Source organism: Bombina bombina, chromosome 7 (assembly GCF_027579735.1).
Source record: "Bombina bombina isolate aBomBom1 chromosome 7, aBomBom1.pri, whole genome shotgun sequence".
In the NCBI taxonomy this organism is placed as follows: Eukaryota; Metazoa; Chordata; class Amphibia; order Anura; family Bombinatoridae; genus Bombina; species Bombina bombina.
Window position 1 is genome coordinate 471,897,314 of NC_069505.1, and position 19,174 is coordinate 471,916,487.

General features: G+C 35.9%; 2 protein-coding genes across 5 annotated transcripts in view; one reads left to right on the forward strand and one right to left on the reverse strand.

The window, feature by feature from the left end:
• Nucleotides 1–16,736, reverse strand: part of LOC128666752 (oocyte zinc finger protein XlCOF6-like) — a 278,882-nt gene extending 262,146 nt beyond the window's left edge. The window contains exon 1 of the mRNA XM_053721519.1: nt 16,667–16,736. The gene's annotated coding sequence lies outside the window, so the exon portion shown is untranslated. The remainder of the gene's footprint in view (nt 1–16,666) is intronic.
• A 79-nt stretch (nt 16,737–16,815) lies between these two features.
• LOC128666762 (gastrula zinc finger protein XlCGF71.1) overlaps nt 16,816–19,174 on the forward strand; it is a 60,397-nt gene continuing 58,038 nt past the window's right edge. For 3 of the 4 annotated variants that reach the window (XM_053721538.1, XM_053721541.1, XM_053721539.1), the window contains exon 1: nt 16,816–16,867. The gene's annotated coding sequence lies outside the window, so the exon portion shown is untranslated. The remainder of the gene's footprint in view (nt 16,868–19,174) is intronic. The other variant, XM_053721540.1, reaches the window with a different exon arrangement.

Genomic DNA, 19,174 nt, shown 5'->3' on the forward strand with positions numbered 1-19,174 from the left:
GAGGAATTTTGACAGCAATAAAGTTAGACAGTGGATGCACAGCAAGATTCTGCAAAGTTGATTACTCATACCTGACCATTAAACAAACCACAAAGCACACATTTGTAGCAGGAAAAATTGAGAAATACAGCCCACCAATGGTCAAAATAGCAGAACAGGACACACAGGAGGACGAGTACTTTCCCCTCATGTTACTGCAAATCAGAAGGCTGGACATTTTGTTCGTCTTGTTACTGCTTTGGTGATGCTGACCATGATGAAAAACAGATCCTATGGGTCTGCAGCGGTCTAAAGACCGCTGCTCCATAACCTGTCCGCCTGCTCTGAGGCGGCGGACAGAAATCAACCCAATTGAATACGATCGGGTTGATTGACACCCCCTGCTAGCGAATCTGCAGGGGGCAGTATTGTACCAGCAGTTCACAAGACCTGCTGGTGCAATGATAAATGCTGTCGGCATTTATCGATGTGTGGCGGACATGGTACGCTATAGTGGATCATGTCCGTCCGCACAATGATAAATTGACCCCTAAGTGTTGTGTGTCGAAACTGGTATCACCAGAAGTGTGGAGGACAGAAGGGTAGACCAACAACATATTTAATTTGTTTACAGTGCAAAAGAAAATAGCACCAAATTTTAGTATTACTATTTAGTAGAATGTTAAATTGTCCTTTAAAATTGTTTTGGTACATAGCTATTCAAAACAATAAACATGTAAATAAAAAAGTACAAAATAGTTCTGATAAACTGCTCTTAATGTGAATTTTAAATTGCCTGGGATAAACTGGATGTTTATTGACATTGAATTTCATTAATGGGGACACAAAGTAAAACACTCTTCCTGTCCAGTTATTTAATAATAGTTTACATGTGTAAATTACCCCTCATGATCTCCCAAGGAAATAACCAGATATTTTTCCTTTTTTTATGTTTAGCATGGACGATGGAAAATTCTCAATTCCAGTCTAAGGGGCCGATTTATCATGCAGTGTATGCTGCAGTTTCTGCATGAGTCTTCAGGCTTGCTGGAAACAAGAGTTAAGGAGCAGTGGTCCTAAGACCGCTGCTCGTTAACTCGTCCGCCACCTCTGAGGTGGTGGACAGCAATCATCCTGATCTGATCGGGATGATTGACACCCCCTGCTAGCGGCCGATTGGCCGTGAATGTGCAGGGGGCAGAATTGAACAAATGTCGGCATTTATCGATATGGGGCGGACATTCATAAATCGGCCCCTAAATATATGAAGCTATCCGCTTGTCTTGTAAGGAAGTCTAACCTACTGTTTCACATCAATACACATGAGCATATGAAAATGCACTTGTTCAGTAAGAATGGACTGTTTTCGGTAAGACATTTATTGTGTCTGTTGTTATTATGGCCTTGGTATAGACATAATCTATATTGATGTTTGAGATACATGCTCCATCTAAAAATAGGTTAAAAAAAAAAAAATTATACATAAGCAGGGTATCTGCAAATTGAGACCCTATATAAACTAGATGGCTGGTTGGGTTTGTGAACTAAAAATATTTCTAGTGTTGAATTTGTAGAAACGTTTACTTGTAGCCTGTACTTCTTGTAACCAGAAGTAGCAGAAATAGGTCAAATATGTTCCTTGGCATGTGTAATCATAATATTTCACCCATAATCCCCACATAGAAAAATAATTATACCCATATTCCTATAAGAAACATGTCAAATGTGTTCCTTGGTATGAGTAATCATGATATTGCACCCATAATCCCCATGTAGGAAAAATATTATACTAATATTCTTATCAGATACAGGTCAAATATGTTACTTAGTATGTGTAACCATGGTATTCCACCCATAATCCCCATGTAGAAAAATATAACCATATTCTTATTATAAACAGGTCACATATGTTACTTGGGATGTGTAATCATGATATTCCACCCATAATCCCATTATATACAAATAATTATAACCATATTCTTATCAGAAACAGGTCAAATATGTTCCTCAGCATGTGTAACGATGATATACCACCCATAATCACCATGTTCAAAGTATGTATACCCATTTTCTTACCAGAAACAGCTCAAATATGTTCCTTGGCATGTGTAACCATGATATTTAACCCATTATCTGTTATGTTCGTGCAATATTTCCTATCAGACCAATCCTGGCCAGTAGATTTTCTTATCCTAGCATCAAGTGGAAACATAAGGAAAAATCCCAGAACTAAAGTTAACGGATTGAAAGAATGTGGTAGTACAGGAACAGCAAACACAATGAGCAGCAAGGGTTAATGAGGAGAAGGTCAAAGAGCTGAGTAGGGCTCAGAAGTAAGCAAGTAGTTCTATGCCCCTGAGAAACACAAGAAATAAAACAAAAGGAATGCTCACCAGACAGTGCAGGGTTCCTTAAGAGTAGGCAGTTCAATCTTTCTGAGTTTCCAAAAGGGTTAAGCAAATTATGGGTCACAAGGCAGTGCAGGGTTCAGTAACAGGCAGGATGTCAAATCTTTCAAAAGGGTTAAGCAAAGGAATGGTAGCAAAGGAATGGTCACAAGACCCAGGGTTCTGTAACAAGCAGGCAGTCCACTATAGAACACTAGCAAGTTGCTACAATAGCACCCAGGGGTACACAGGGGTAAACCTATTCTTGGGCAGAGATTACATGAAAAGGAGTTACTTTTAAGGCTCGTGGGATACTCCTCTATCAGACCGAACTCGGCCAGTAGTCTTGTTATCCTGGCGTCGAGCCGGAAAGATAGGGAATATCCCAGAGCAGAGAGTATCAGGCAAATGAGGAGAGCGGCACTCACCACAGGGTGGACAGCACAAGGCAAATAAGACAGACAGGATATGGCAACAGAAAATCAGGCCAGCATATCAGGGGTTAACCAGGTAGCGTAGCGAGACAGGCAGGGTTCAGCAACAAGAAGACAGTCCAGCAATGTAGGGGTTAACCAGGTAGCGTAGTGAGACAGGCAGGGATCAGCAACAAGAAGTCAGTCCAGCAAGTTAGGGGTTAACTAAGTAGCGTAGTGAGACAGGCAGGGTTCAGTAACAAGGATCAGTCCAGCAGATTAGCGGTTAACCAGGTAGAGCAGTAAGACAGGCAAGGTTTCAGCAACAAAGTATCAGTCCAGCAGTTTAGTGGTTAACCAAGTAGCGTAGTAAGACAGGCAAGGTTTCAGCAACAAAGTATCAGTCCAGCAGTTTAGGGGTTAACCAAGTAGCGTAGTAAGACAGGAGAGTTTCAGCAACAAAGTATCAGTCCAGCAGTTTAGGGGTTAACCAAGTAGCGTAGTAAGACAGGCAAGGTTTCAGCAACAAAGTATCAGTCCAGCAGACGATCTGTCACTCCCAGGAACACACGAAGTAGCACCTATATTTGGGCAGTGACAAATCGATTGCTGCCCGCTAAAGTACCTGGTGGATTGGCGTCAAGAGACTAAACGGTGTCAGGAGCGTGGAGTGATGACATCAGCGCTGCACGCATCCTGAGCTGACACAGCCCTAGGCAACGAGCATGGTGAAGACGACGCGCCCCTAGCAACGGCACAGCGTGACATTACTTACATAGACGCTGGTTCCCGCCAAGGACACACAGGTGATGTTCAGAGTGGTATTAGCAGTACGCGTGGCACACAACAAAAACCCCGTGGGGCAACATTATCCCCATGTAGAGAAATCATTATAACCATATTCTTACCAGAAACAGGTCAAATATGTTACTAGGGATGTATAACGAAATGGCACCCATAATCCAATGCATAAAAATAATTATACCATTATTCTTATCAGAAACAGGTTAAATATGTTCCTTGACATGTGTAACCATGATATTCCACCCATAATCCCTACATAGAAAAATAATTATACCCATAGTCTTAGCAGTAACAAGTCAAATATGCTCCTTGCCATGTGTAACCATGATATTCCGCCCATAATCCCCTTATATAAAAACATTTAGACCCATATTCCTATCAGAAACAGGTCAAATATGTTCCTTGGCATGTGTAACCATTATATTCCACCCATAATTCCCATGTAAAAAATAATTATACCCATATTTCTATCAGAAACAGGTCAAATATGTTCCTTGGCATGTGTAACCATGATATTCAACCCATAATCCACAAGTAGAAAAATAATTACAACTATATTCCTATCAGAAACAGGTCAAATGTGTTCCTCTGCATGTGTAACCATGATATTTCACCCATAATCCCCATGTAGAATAATAGTTATAACCAAATTCCTATTAGAAACAGGTCAAATGTGTTCTTAAGCATGTGTAACCATGGTATTCCACCCATAATCCCCATGTAGAAAAATAATTATAACCATTTTCCTATCAGAAACAGGTCAAATGTGTTCTTCTGCATGTGTAACCATGATATTTCACTCATAATCCCCATGTATAAAAATAATTATAACCATATTCCTATCAGAAACAGGTCAAATGTGTTCTTCTGCATGTGTAACCATGATATTTCACCCATAATCCCCATGTAGAAAAATAATTATAACCATATTCCTATCAGAAACAGGTCAAATGTGTTCCTCTGCAAGTGTAACCATGATATTTCACCCATAATCCCCATGTAGAAAAATAATTAGAACCATATTCCTATCAGAAACAGGTCAAATGTGTTCTTCTGCATGTGTAACCATGATATTTCACCCATAATCCCCATGTATAAAAAATAATTAGAACCATATTCCTATCAGAAACAGGTAAAATGTGTTCCTCTGCATGTGTAACCATGATATTTCACCCATAATCCCCATGTATAAAAATAATTAGAACCATATTCCTATCAGAAACAGGTCAAATGTGTTCCTCTGCATGTGTAACCATGATATTTCACCCATAATCCCCATATATAAAAATAATTATAACCATATTCCTATCATAAACAAGTCAAATGTGTTCCTCTGCATGTGTAACCATGATATTTCACCCATAATCCCCATATATAAAAATAATTATAACCATATTCCTATCAGAAACAGGTCAAATGTGTTCCTCTTCAAGTGTACCCATGATATTTCACCCATAATCCCCATGTATAACAATAATTATAACCATATTCCTATCAGAAACAGGTCAAATGTGTTCTTCTGCATTTGTAAGCATGATATTTCACCCATAATCCCCATGTATAAAAATAATTATAACCATTTTCCTATCAGAAACAGGTCAAATGTGTTCTTCTGCATGTGTAACCATGATATGTCACCCATAATCCCCATGTATAAAAAATAATTAGAACCATATTCCTATCAGAAACAGGTAAAATGTGTTCCTCTGCATGTGTAACCATGATATTTCACCCATAATCCCCATGTATAAAAATAATTAGAACCATATTCCTATCAGAAACAGGTCAAATGTGTTCTTCTGCATGTGCAACCATGATATTTCACCCATAATCCCCATGTATACAAATAATTAGAACCATATTCCTATCAGAAACAGGTCAAATGTGTTCTTCTGCATGTGTAACCGTGATATTTCACCCATAATACCCATATATAAAAATAATTATAACCATATTCCTATCATAAACAAGTCAAATGTGTTCCTCTGCATGTGTAACCATGATATTTCACCCATAATCCCCATATATAAAAATAATTATAACCATATTCCTATCAGAAACAGGTCAAATGTGTTCCTCTTCAAGTGTAACCATGATATTTCACCCATAATCCCCATGTATAACAATAATTATAACCATATTCCTATCAGAAACAGGTCAAATGTGTTCTTCTGCATTTGTAAGCATGATATTTCACCCATAATCCCCATGTATAAAAATAATTATAACCAAATTCCTATCAGAAACACGTCAAATATGTTCCTCTGCAAGTGTAACCATTATATTTCACCCATAATACCCATATATAAAAATAATTATAACCATATTCCTATCAGAAACAGGTCAAATGTGTTCCTCTGCATGTGTAACCATGATATTTCACCCATAATCCCCATGTAGAATAATAGTTATAACCAAATTCCTATTAGAAACAGGTCAAATGTGTTCTTAAGCATGTGTAACCATGGTATTCCACCCATAATCCCCATGTAGAAAAATAATTATAACCATTTTCCTATCAGAAACAGGTCAAATGTGTTCTTCTGCATGTGTAACCATGATATTTCACTCATAATCCCCATGTATAAAAATAATTATAACCATATTCCTATCAGAAACAGGTCAAATGTGTTCTTCTGCATGTGTAACCATGATATTTCACCCATAATCCCCATGTAGAAAAATAATTATAACCATATTCCTATCAGAAACAGGTCAAATGTGTTCCTCTGCAAGTGTAACCATGATATTTCACCCATAATCCCCATGTAGAAAAATAATTAGAACCATATTCCTATCAGAAACAGGTCAAATGTGTTCTTCTGCATGTGTAACCATGATATTTCACCCATAATCCCCATGTATAAAAAATAATTAGAACCATATTCCTATCAGAAACAGGTAAAATGTGTTCCTCTGCATGTGTAACCATGATATTTCACCCATAATCCCCATGTATAAAAATAATTAGAACCATATTCCTATCAGAAACAGGTCAAATGTGTTCCTCTGCATGTGTAACCATGATATTTCACCCATAATCCCCATATATAAAAATAATTATAACCATATTCCTATCATAAACAAGTCAAATGTGTTCCTCTGCATGTGTAACCATGATATTTCACCCATAATCCCCATATATAAAAATAATTATAACCATATTCCTATCAGAAACAGGTCAAATGTGTTCCTCTTCAAGTGTACCCATGATATTTCACCCATAATCCCCATGTATAACAATAATTATAACCATATTCCTATCAGAAACAGGTCAAATGTGTTCTTCTGCATTTGTAAGCATGATATTTCACCCATAATCCCCATGTATAAAAATAATTATAACCATTTTCCTATCAGAAACAGGTCAAATGTGTTCTTCTGCATGTGTAACCATGATATGTCACCCATAATCCCCATGTATAAAAAATAATTAGAACCATATTCCTATCAGAAACAGGTAAAATGTGTTCCTCTGCATGTGTAACCATGATATTTCACCCATAATCCCCATGTATAAAAATAATTAGAACCATATTCCTATCAGAAACAGGTCAAATTTGTTCTTCTGCATGTGCAACCATGATATTTCACCCATAATCCCCATGTATACAAATAATTAGAACCATATTCCTATCATAAACAAGTCAAATGTGTTCCTCTGCATGCGTAACCATGATATTTCACCCATAATCCCCATATATAAAAATAATTATAACCATATTCCTATCAGAAACAGGTCAAATGTGTTCCTCTTCAAGTGTAACCATGATATTTCACCCATAATCCCCATGTATAACAATAATTATAACCATATTCCTATCAGAAACAGGTCAAATGTGTTCTTCTGCATGTGTAACCATGATATTTCACCCATAATCCCCATGTATAACAATAATTTCTTTCATGTAATTAGCAAGAGTCCATGAGCTAGTGACGTATGGGATATACATTCCTACCAGGAGGGGCAAAGTTTCCCAAACCTTAAAATGCCTATAAATACACCCCTCACCACACCCACAAATCAGTTTTTACAAACTTTGCCTCCTATGGAGGTGGTGAAGTAAGTTTGTGCTAGATTCTACGTTGATATGCGCTCCGCAGCAGGTTGGAGCCCGGTTTTCCTCTCAGAGTGCAGTGAATGTCAGAGGGATGTGAGGAGAGTATTGCCTATTTGAATGCAATGATCTCCTTCTACGGGGTCTATTTCATAGGTTCTCTGTTATCGGTCGTAGAGATTCATCTCTTACCTCCCTTTTCAGATCGACGATATACTCTTATATATATACCATTACCTCTGCTGATTTTCGTTTCAGTACTGGTTTGGCTTTCTACAACATGTAGATGAGTGTCCTGGGGTAAGTAAATCTTATTTTCTGTGACACTCTAAGCTATGGTTGGGCACTTTTTTATAAAGTTCTAAATATATGTATTCAAACATTTATTTGCCTTGACTCAGGATGTTCAACATTCTTTATTTTCAGACAGTCAGTTTCATATTTGGGATAATGCATTTGAATCAATCATTTTTTCTTACCTTAAAAAATTTTACTTTTTCCCTGTGGGCTGTTAGGCTCGCGGGGGCTGAAAATGCTTCATTTTATTGCGTCATTCTTGGCGCTGACTTTTTTGGCGCAAAATTTTTTTCTGTTTCCGGCGTCATACGTGTCGCCGGAAGTTGCGTCATTTTTTACGTTCTTTTGCGTCAAAAGTGTCGACGTTCCGGATGTGGCGTCATTTTTGCCGCCAAAAGCATTTAGGCGCCAAATAATGTGGGCGTCTTATTTGGCGCTAAAAAAATATGGGCGTCACTTTTGTCTCCACATTATTTAAGTCTCATTATTTATTGCTTCTGGTTGCTAGAAGCTTGTTCACTGGCATTTTTTTCCCATTCCTGAAACTGTCATTTAAGGAATATGATCAATTTTGCTTTATATGTTGTTTTTTCTATTACATATTGCAAGATGTTCCACGTTGCAACTGAGTCAGAAGATACTTCAGGAAAATCGCTGCCCGGTGCTGGAGCTACCAAAGCTAAGTGTATCACTTTTGGTATCTGTTCCTTCAGCTGTTGTTTGTATTAAATGTTATGACAAACTTGTTAATGCAGATAAAATTTCCTTTAGTACTGTTACATTACCTGTTGCTGTTCCGTCAACATCTAATACTCAGAGTGTTCCTGATAACATAAGAGATTTTGTTTCTAAATCCATTAAGAAGGCTATGTCTGTTATCTCTCCTTCTAGTATACATAAAAGTCTTTAAAAACTTCTCTTTTTTCAGATGAATTTTTAAATGAACATCATCATTCTGATACTGATAAAGGTTCCTCTGGTTCAGAGGTTTCTGTCTCAGAGGTTGATGCTGATAAATCTTTGTATTTGTTCAAGATGGAATTTACTCGTTCTTTATTTAAAGAAGTATTAATTGCATTAGAAATAGAGGATTCTGGTCCTCTTGATACTAAAACTAAACGTTTAAATAAGGTTTTTAAATCTCCTGTAGTTATTCCAGAAGTGTTTCCTGTCCCTGATGCTATTTCTGAAGTAATTTCCAGGGAATGGAATAATTTGGGTAATTTGGTTCTCAGTTGGATTCTTTTATCTCAACTGTTACTGGAAGGAAGGGAACTTTTTTACCACAGGATAAAAAATCTAAGGTAAATTATTTTCAGCAGGAATTGGCTGTCTTTATTTTATCCCTCCCTCTCTAGTGACTCTTGCGTGGAAAGATCCACATCTTGGGTAGTCATTATCTCATACGTCACTAGCTCATGGACTCTTGCTAATTACATGAAAGAAAACATAATTTATGTAAGAACTTACCTGATAAATTCATTTCTTTCATATTAGCAAGAGTCCATGAGGCCCACCCTTTTTTGTGGTGGTTATGATTTTTTTATAAAGCACAATTATTCCAATTCCTTATTTTTTATGTTTTCGCACTTTTTTCTTATCACCCCACTTCTTGGCTATTCGTTAAACTGATTTGTGGGTGTGGTGAGGGGTGTATTTATAGGCATTTTAAGGTTTGGGAAACTTTGCCCCTCCTGGTAGGAATGTATATCCCATACGTCACTAGCTCATGGACTCTTGCTAATTACATGAAAGAAAACTACATATCAAATAAGACTCTTGCTAATATGAAAGAAATGAATTTATCAGGTAAGTTCTTACATAAATTATGTTATTTCACCCATAATCCCCATGTATAAAAATAATTATAACCAATTTCCTATCAGAAACAGGTCAAATGTATTCCTCTGCATGTGTAACAATTATATTTCACCCATAATCCCCATGTAGAAAAATAATTATAACCATATTCCTATCAGAAACAGGTCAAATGTGTTCTTCTGCATGTGTAACCATGGTATTTCACCCATAATCCCCATGTATAAAAATAATTAGAACCATATTCCTATCAGAAACAGGTCAAATGTGTTCTTCTGCATGTGTAACCATTATATTTCACCCATAATCCCCATGTAGAAAAATAATTATAACCATATTCCTATCAGAAACAGGTCAAATGTGTTCCTCTGCATGTCTAACCATTATATTTCACCCATAATCCCCATGTATAACAATAATTATAACCAAATTCCTATCAGAAACAGGTTAAATGTGTTCTTCTGCATGTGTAACCGTGATATTTCACCCATAATACCCATATATAAAAATAATTATAACCATATTCCTATCATAAACAAGTCAAATGTGTTCCTCTGCATGTGTAACCATGATATTTCACCCATAATCCCCATATATAAAAAGAATTATAACCATATTCCTATCAGAAACAGGTCAAATGTGTTCTTCTGCATTTGTAAGCATGATATTTCACCCATAATTCCCATGTATAAAAATAATTAGAACCATATTCCTATCAGAAACAGGTAAAATGTGTTCCTCTGCATGTGTAACCATGATATTTCACCCATAATCCCCATGTATAACAATAATTATAACCAAATTCCTATCAGAAACAGGTCAAATGTGTTCTTCTGCATGTGTAACCATGATATTTCACCCATAATACCCATATATAAAAATAATTATAATCATATTCCTATAAGAAACAGGTCAAATGTGTTCCTCTGCATGTGTAACCATGATATTTCACCCATAATCCCCATATATAAAAATAATTATAACCATATTCCTATCAGAAACAGGTCAAATGTGTTCCTCTGCATGTGTAACCATGATATTTCACCCATAATCCCCATATATAAAAATAATTATAACCATATTCCTATCAGAAACAGGTCAAATGTGTTCTTCTGCATGTGTAACCATGATATTTCACCCATAATCCCCATGCATAAAAATAATTATAACCATTTTCCTATCAGAAACAGGTCAAATGTGTTCTTAAGCATGTGTAACCATGGTATTTCACCCATAATCCCCATGTATAAAAATAATTATAACCATATTCCTATCAGAAACAGGTCAAATGTGTTCTTCTGCATGTGTAACCATGATATTTCACCCATAATCCCCATATATAAAAATAATTATATCCAAATTCTTATCAGAAACAGGTCAAATGTGTTCCTCTGCATGTGTAACCATGATATTCCACCCATAATCCCCATGTAGAAAAATAATTATAACCATTTTCCTATCAGAAACAGGTCAAATGTGTTCTTCTGCATGTGTAACCATGATATTTCACCCATAATCCCCATATATAAAAATAATTATAACCATTTTCCTATCAGAAACAGGTGAAATGTGTTCTTCTGCATGTGTAACCATGATATTTCACCCATAATCCCCATGTATAAAAATAATTATAACCATTTTCCTATCAGAAACAGGTCAAATGTGTTCTTCTGCATGTGTAACCATGGTATTTCACCCATAATCCCCATGTATAAAAATAATTAGAACCATATTCCTATCAGAAACAGGTCAAATGTGTTCTTCTGCATGTGTAACCATGATATTTCACCCATAATCCCCATGTATAAAAATAATTAGAACCATATTCCTATCAGAAACAGGTCAAATGTGTTCTTCTGCATGTGTAACCATGATATTTCACCCATAATCCCCATGCATAAAAATAATTATAACCATTTTCCTATCAGAAACAGGTCAAATGTGTTCTTAAGCATGTGTAACCATGGTATTTCACCCATAATCCCCATGTATAAAAATAATTATAACCATATTCCTATCAGAAACAGGTCAAATGTGTTCTTCTGCATGTGTAACCATGATATTTCACCCATAATCCCCATATATAAAAATAATTATATCCAAATTCTTATCAGAAACAGGTCAAATGTGTTCCTCTGCATGTGTAACCATGATATTCCACCCATAATCCCCATGTAGAAAAATAATTATAACCATTTTCCTATCAGAAACAGGTCAAATGTGTTCTTCTGCATGTGTAACCATGATATTTCACCCATAATCCCCATATATAAAAATAATTATAACCATTTTCCTATCAGAAACAGGTGAAATGTGTTCTTCTGCATGTGTAACCATGATATTTCACCCATAATCCCCATGTATAAAAATAATTATAACCATTTTCCTATCAGAAACAGGTCAAATGTGTTCTTCTGCATGTGTAACCATGGTATTTCACCCATAATCCCCATGTATAAAAATAATTAGAACCATATTCCTATCAGAAACAGGTGAAATGTGTTCTTCTGCATGTGTAACCATGATATTTCACCCATAATCCCCATGTAAAAAATAATTATAACCATTTTCCTATCAGAAACAGGTCAAATGTGTTCTTCTGCATGTGTAACCATGGTATTTCACCCATAATCCCCATGTATAAAAATAATTATAACCATTTTCCTATCAGAAACAGGTCAAATGTGTTCTTCTGCATGTGTAACCATGGTATTTCACCCATAATCCCCATGTATAAAAATAATTAGAACCATATTCCTATCAGAAACAGGTCAAATGTGTTCTTCTGCATGTGTAACCATGATATCTCACCCATAATACCCATATATAAAAATAATTATAATCATATTCCTATCAGAAACAGGTCAAATGTGTTCTTCTGCATGTGTAACCATGGTATTTCACCCATATTCCCCATGTATAAAAATAATTAGAACCATATTCCTATCAGAAACAGGTGAAATGTGTTCTTCTGCATGTGTAACCATGATATTTCACCCATAATCCCCATGTATAAAAATAATTATAACCATTTTCCTATCGGAAACAGGTCAAATGTGTTCTTGTGCATGTGTAACCATGGTATTTCACCCATAATCCCCATGTATAAAAATAATTAGAACCATATTCCTATCAGAAACAGGTGAAATGTGTTCTTCTGCATGTGTAACCATGATATTCCACCCATAATCCCCATGTAGAAAAATAATTATAACCATTTTCCTATCAGAAACAGGTCAAATGTGTTCTTCTGCATGTGTAACCATGATATTTCACCCATAATCCCCATGTATAAAAATAATTATAACCATTTTCCTATCAGAAACAGGTCAAATGTGTTCTTCTGCATGTGTAACCATGGTATTTCACCCATAATCCCCATGTATAAAAATAATTAGAACCATATTCCTATCAGAAACAGGTCAAATGTGTTCCTCTGTATGTGTAACCATGATATTTCACCCATAATCCCCATATATAAAAATAATTAGAACCATATTCCTATCAGAAACAGGTCAAATGTGTTCTTCTGCATGTGTAACCATGATATTTCACCCATAATCCCCATGCATGAAAATAATGATAACCATTTTCCTATCAGAAACAGGTCAAATGTGTTCTTCTGCATGTGTAAAAATTATATTTCACCCATAATCCCCATGTATACAAATAATTAGAACCATATTCCTATCAGAAACAGGTCAAATGTGTTCCTCTGCATGTGTAACCATGATATTTCACCCATAATCCCAATGTAGAAAATAGTTATAACCAAATTCCTATCAGAAACAGGTCAAATGTGTTGTTAAGCATGTGTAACCATGGTATTTCACCCATAATCCCCATGTATAAAAATAATTATAACCATATTCCTATCAGAAACAGGTCAAATGTGTTCTTCTGCATGTGTAACCATGATATTTCACGCATAATCCCCATATATAAAAATAATTATATCCAAATTCTTATCAGAAACAGGTCAAATGTGTTCCTCTGCATGTGTAACCATGATATTCCACCCATAATCCCCATGTAGAAAAATAATTATAACCATTTTCCTATCAGAAACAGGTCAAATGTGTTCTTCTGCATGTGTAACCATGATATTTCACCCATAATCCCCATGTATAAAAATAATTATAACCATTTTCCTATCAGAAACAGGTCAAATGTGTTCTTCTGCATGTGTAACCATGGTATTTCACCCATAATCCCCATGTATAAAAATAATTAGAACCATATTCCTATCAGAAACAGGTGAAATGTGTTCTTCTGCATGTGTAACCATGATATTTCACCCATAATCCCCATGTATAAAAATAATTATAACCATTTTCCTATCAGAAACAGGTCAAATGTGTTCTTCTGCATGTGTAACCATGGTATTTCACCCATAATCCCCATGTATAAAAATAATTAGAACCATATTCCTATCAGAAACAGGTGAAATGTGTTCTTCTGCATGTGTAACCATGATATTTCACCCATAATCCCCATGTATAAAAATAATTATAACCATTTTCCTATCAGAAACAGGTCAAATGTGTTCTTCTGCATGTGTAACCATGGTATTTCACCCATAATCCCCATGTATAACAATAATTATAACCATATTCCTATCAGAAACAGGTCAAATGTGTTCTTCTGCATGTGTAACCATGATATTTCACCCATAATCCCCATGTATAAAAATAATTATAACCATTTTCCTATCAGAAACAGGTCAAATGTGTTCTTCTGCATGTGTAACCATGGTATTTCACCCATAATCCCCATGTATAAAAATAATTAGAACCATATTCCTATCAGAAACAGGTGAAATGTGTTCTTCTGCATGTGTAACCATGATATTTCACCCATAATCCCCATGTATAAAAATAATTATAACCATTTTCCTATCAGAAACAGGTCAAATGTGTTCTTCTGCATGTGTAACCATGGTATTTCACCCATAATCCCCATGTATAACAATAATTATAACCATATTCCTATCAGAAACAGGTCAAATGTGTTCTTCTGCATGTGTAACCATGATATTTCACCCATAATCCCCATATATAAAAATAATTATATCCAAATTCTTATCAGAAACAGGTCAAATGTGTTCCTCTGCATGTGTAACCATGATATTCCACATGTATAAAAAATAATTATAACCATTTTCCTATCAGAAACAGGTCAAATGTGTTCTTCTGCATGTGTAACCATGGTATTTCACCCATAATCCCCATGTATAAAAATAATTAGAACCATATTCCTATCAGAAACAGGTGAAATGTGTTCTTCTGCATGTGTAACCATGATATTTCACCCATAATCCCCATGTATAAAAATAATTAGAACCATATTCCTATCAGAAACAGGTCAAATGTGTTCTTCTGCATGTGTAACCATGATATTTCACCCATAATCCCCATGTATAAAAATAATTATAACTATTTTCCTATCAGAAACAGGTCAAATGTGTTCTTCTGCATGTGTAACCATGGTATTTCACCCATAATCCCCATGTATAAAAATAATTATAACCATATTCCTATCAGAAACAGGTCAAATGTGTTCTTCTGCATGTGTAACCATGGTATTTCACCCATAATCCCCATGTATAACAATAATTATAACCATATTCCTATCAGAAACAGGTCAAATGTGTTCTTCTGCATGTGTAACCATGATATTTCACCCATAATCCCCATATATAAAAATAATTATATCCAAATTCTTATCAGAAATAGGTCAAATGTGTTCCTCTGCATGTGTAACCATGATATTCCACCCATAATCCCCATGTAGAAAAATAATTATAACCATTTTCCTATCAGAAACAGGTCAAATGTGTTCTTCTGCATGTGTAACCATGATATTTCACCCATAATCCCCATGTATAAAAATAATTATAACCATTTTCCTATCAGAAACAGGTGAAATGTGTTCTTCTGCATGTGTAACCATGGTATTTCACCCATAATCCCCATGTAGAAAAATAGTTGTAACCATATTCTTATCAGAAATTACAATTTTCCTTGGCATGTGTAACCCATAATCCCCATGTTTAAAACATCTATTCACAGGTTCCTATCAAAACAGGTTAAATGTGTTGCTTTGCACATACATGTACTATATTAAATTAGTAATGTAGTCCCACAAAAGTATTTTTCTATTATATTATTTAATGTGATTCCATTATACAACTGTATATATGTCAGCAAGTGAATAGTTAAACATTTGCAACTACTGTTTGCAACTTAGTATCAAGCAGTGCAGAAAAGAACAACATATTTTGAGTTACAGCAGAGTCATTACCATGAATGTGTGTAAAAAGTATAATGACATCTAGTGATAGTGTTTAGCATTGCAGCCAATCATCCCATCATCCCAATATGCAGTTTAGTATGTCCCAGATATATGTTATATAGATGTACCCTCTGCCTCACACACACAGACCCTCATCAATACCTTATATACTCCCCATTACCTTTATACAGATATATGTTATATAGATGTACCCTCTGCCTCACACACACAGACCCTCATCAATACCTTATATACTCCCCATTACCTTTATACAGATATATGTTATATAGATGTACCCTCTGCCTCACACACACAGACCCTCATCAATACCTTATATACTCCCCATTACCTTTATACAGATATATGTTATATAGATGTACCCTCTGCCTTACACACACAGACCCTCATCAATACGTTATATACTGCTCATTACCTTTATACAGATATATGTTATATAGATGTACCCTCTGCCTTACACACACAGACCCTCATCAATACCTTTATACAGATATGTTATATAGATGTACCCTCCGCCTCACACTTACAGCCTTCTCACTACCGTATACACAGATATATACCACAAAACCGTACTTAAAAAGATACATATTTTACTCACCCTTATTACACGGTAACCTACATAAAACCACTGTACTGTTAAGATGGTAGCAGCTTGTTCCTAAACACAGTAGTGACCTATCTGCTGCAATCAAACTTATGGTCACTGCAGTCATGTGATCTGGGACCTCATGGGTCCTTATCCCGGAAGGGAACTAGCTGCTACATAATCAGCAGTCAACATGGCAGCAGTATCATAGAGGTAAACATTAGCAAAGCCACCATTGTATAGTGTCACATACTCAATATACTGAGCTAAAGCAGTGTTAAGTGTGTGTTTATTAGGTAGTAAGTACTGGGGAGGGAGCATTTTACGTGTGTGAGTCTTTCAATAATACTGTACATCTAAATATAAAGTGCTGGGGAGGGGGACAGGGCTGTGTGTGTATAAGGCAGAGGGAACCTTTATCTGTATATAAGGTACTGGGGAGAGGTTGTGTGTGTGAGGCAGAGGGAACCTTTATATAATATTATAGATCTGTATATAATGTGCAGGGGAGGGAACCTCTCTATAATATTATATATCTGTATATAAAACACTGGAGAGGGGGCTGTGTGTGTGATACAGAGGGAATCTATAATATTATATATCTGTATATAAAGCACTGGAGAGGGGGCTGTGTGTGTGATACAGAGGGAATCTATCTATAATATTATATATCTGTATATAAAGCACTGGAGAGGGGGCTGTGTGTGTGATACAGAGGGAATCTATAATATTATATATCTGTATATAAGGTACTGGAGAGGGGGCTGTGTGTGTGATACAGAGGGAATGTATCTATAATATTATATATCTGTATATAAAGCACTGGAGAGGGGACTGTGTGTGTGATACAGAGGGAACCTATCTATAATATTATATATCTGTATATAAAGTACTGGAGAGGGGGCTGTGTGTGTGATACAGAGGGAATGTATCTATAATATTATATATCTGTATATAAAGCACTGGAGAGGGGCTGTGTGTGTGTGATACAGAGGGAATCTATAATATTATATATCTGTATATAAAGCACTGGAGGGGGGCTGTGTGTGTGTGTGATACAGAGGAATGTATCTATAATATTATATATCTGTATATAAAGCACTGGAGAGGGGACTGTGTGTGTGATACAGAGGGAATCTATCTATAATATTATATATCTGTATATAAAGCACTGGAGAGGGGACTGTGTGTGTGATACAGAGGGAACCTATCTATAATATTATATATCTGTATATAAAGTACTGGAGAGGGGGCTGTGTGTGTGATACAGAGGGAATGTATCTATAATATTATATATCTGTATATAAAGCACTGGAGAGGGGCTGTGTGTGTGTGATACAGAGGGAATCTATAATATTATATATCTGTATATAAAGCACTGGAGGGGGGCTGTGTGTGTGATACAGAGGGAATCTCTCTATAATATTATATATCTGTATATAAAGCACTGGAGAGGGGGCTGTGTGTGTGATACAGAGGGAATCTCTCTATAATATTATATATCTGTATATAAAGCACTGGAGAGGGGCTGTGTGTGTGATACAGAGGGAATCTCTCTATAATATTATATATCTGTATATAAAGCACTGGAGAGGGGGCTGTGTGTGTGTGATACAGAGGGAATCTCTCTATAACCCCTTAAGGACCAGCGACGTACCCTGTATGTCACTGGCCTTTTTTTGGGACTTGATTGTTTTATAGCGTGGTCTTGCTACCAGCGTTGAGACTGTTCTATTCCACAAAGCATGCTGGAGGGAGGGCATTAATAGCGTGTTTTGGCTAGACTTGTGCTATTATGTCCTGAAAAAACCCTTAACGACCAGTGACATACAGGGTACATTGTGGTCATTAAAGTGAAGGTAAAGTTTGATTGATTATATTGTTTCCCCTGTAAATACTGTAAAATTTAATGGGACTTTAATTCATGAATTTTGTTAAATCGCTATATTTATTTAGTTATTACCGTTTTTAAATCCATTTCTGTACATTGTGAAGGCAACCCGTTTTTTGTTTATTTTTTCTCAGCCTGGTCACATTGTTTGATAAGCCAATTGAAATACTGGCCGTTAGGCGGCCGTCATATTACGTCACCGCATTACTTGACGATATGCGCATGCGTTGCCTTTACTTCCTCTCTGTTTCTAAGTAAAGCTCGTTCCCGTTTAACTGAATTGAAGTCACGCATGCGCAAATTGAATGGACCACGAAGTGTGCGCATGCGCAAAATTGTTCAGTAAGCGAGAACACGCTTTTGAACTACGTATAGAGCGGGTGGGACCGCTCTATACGTCAAAGTCTCAGAAACCAGGAAATCCATGGAGGGAGGAGTAAAGAAGGGAAGAGTCGGTAAAAACAAAGACTTTTTATTTACATTTTATATATAGAAAGAATTAAAAAAAAATTGGTGATCTGAATGTACAATATATAAATAATACAATAATGTTCAAAAAAATGAAAAACTTTACCTTCACTTTAAGGGGTTAATATTATATATCTGTATATAAGGTACTGGAGAGGGGC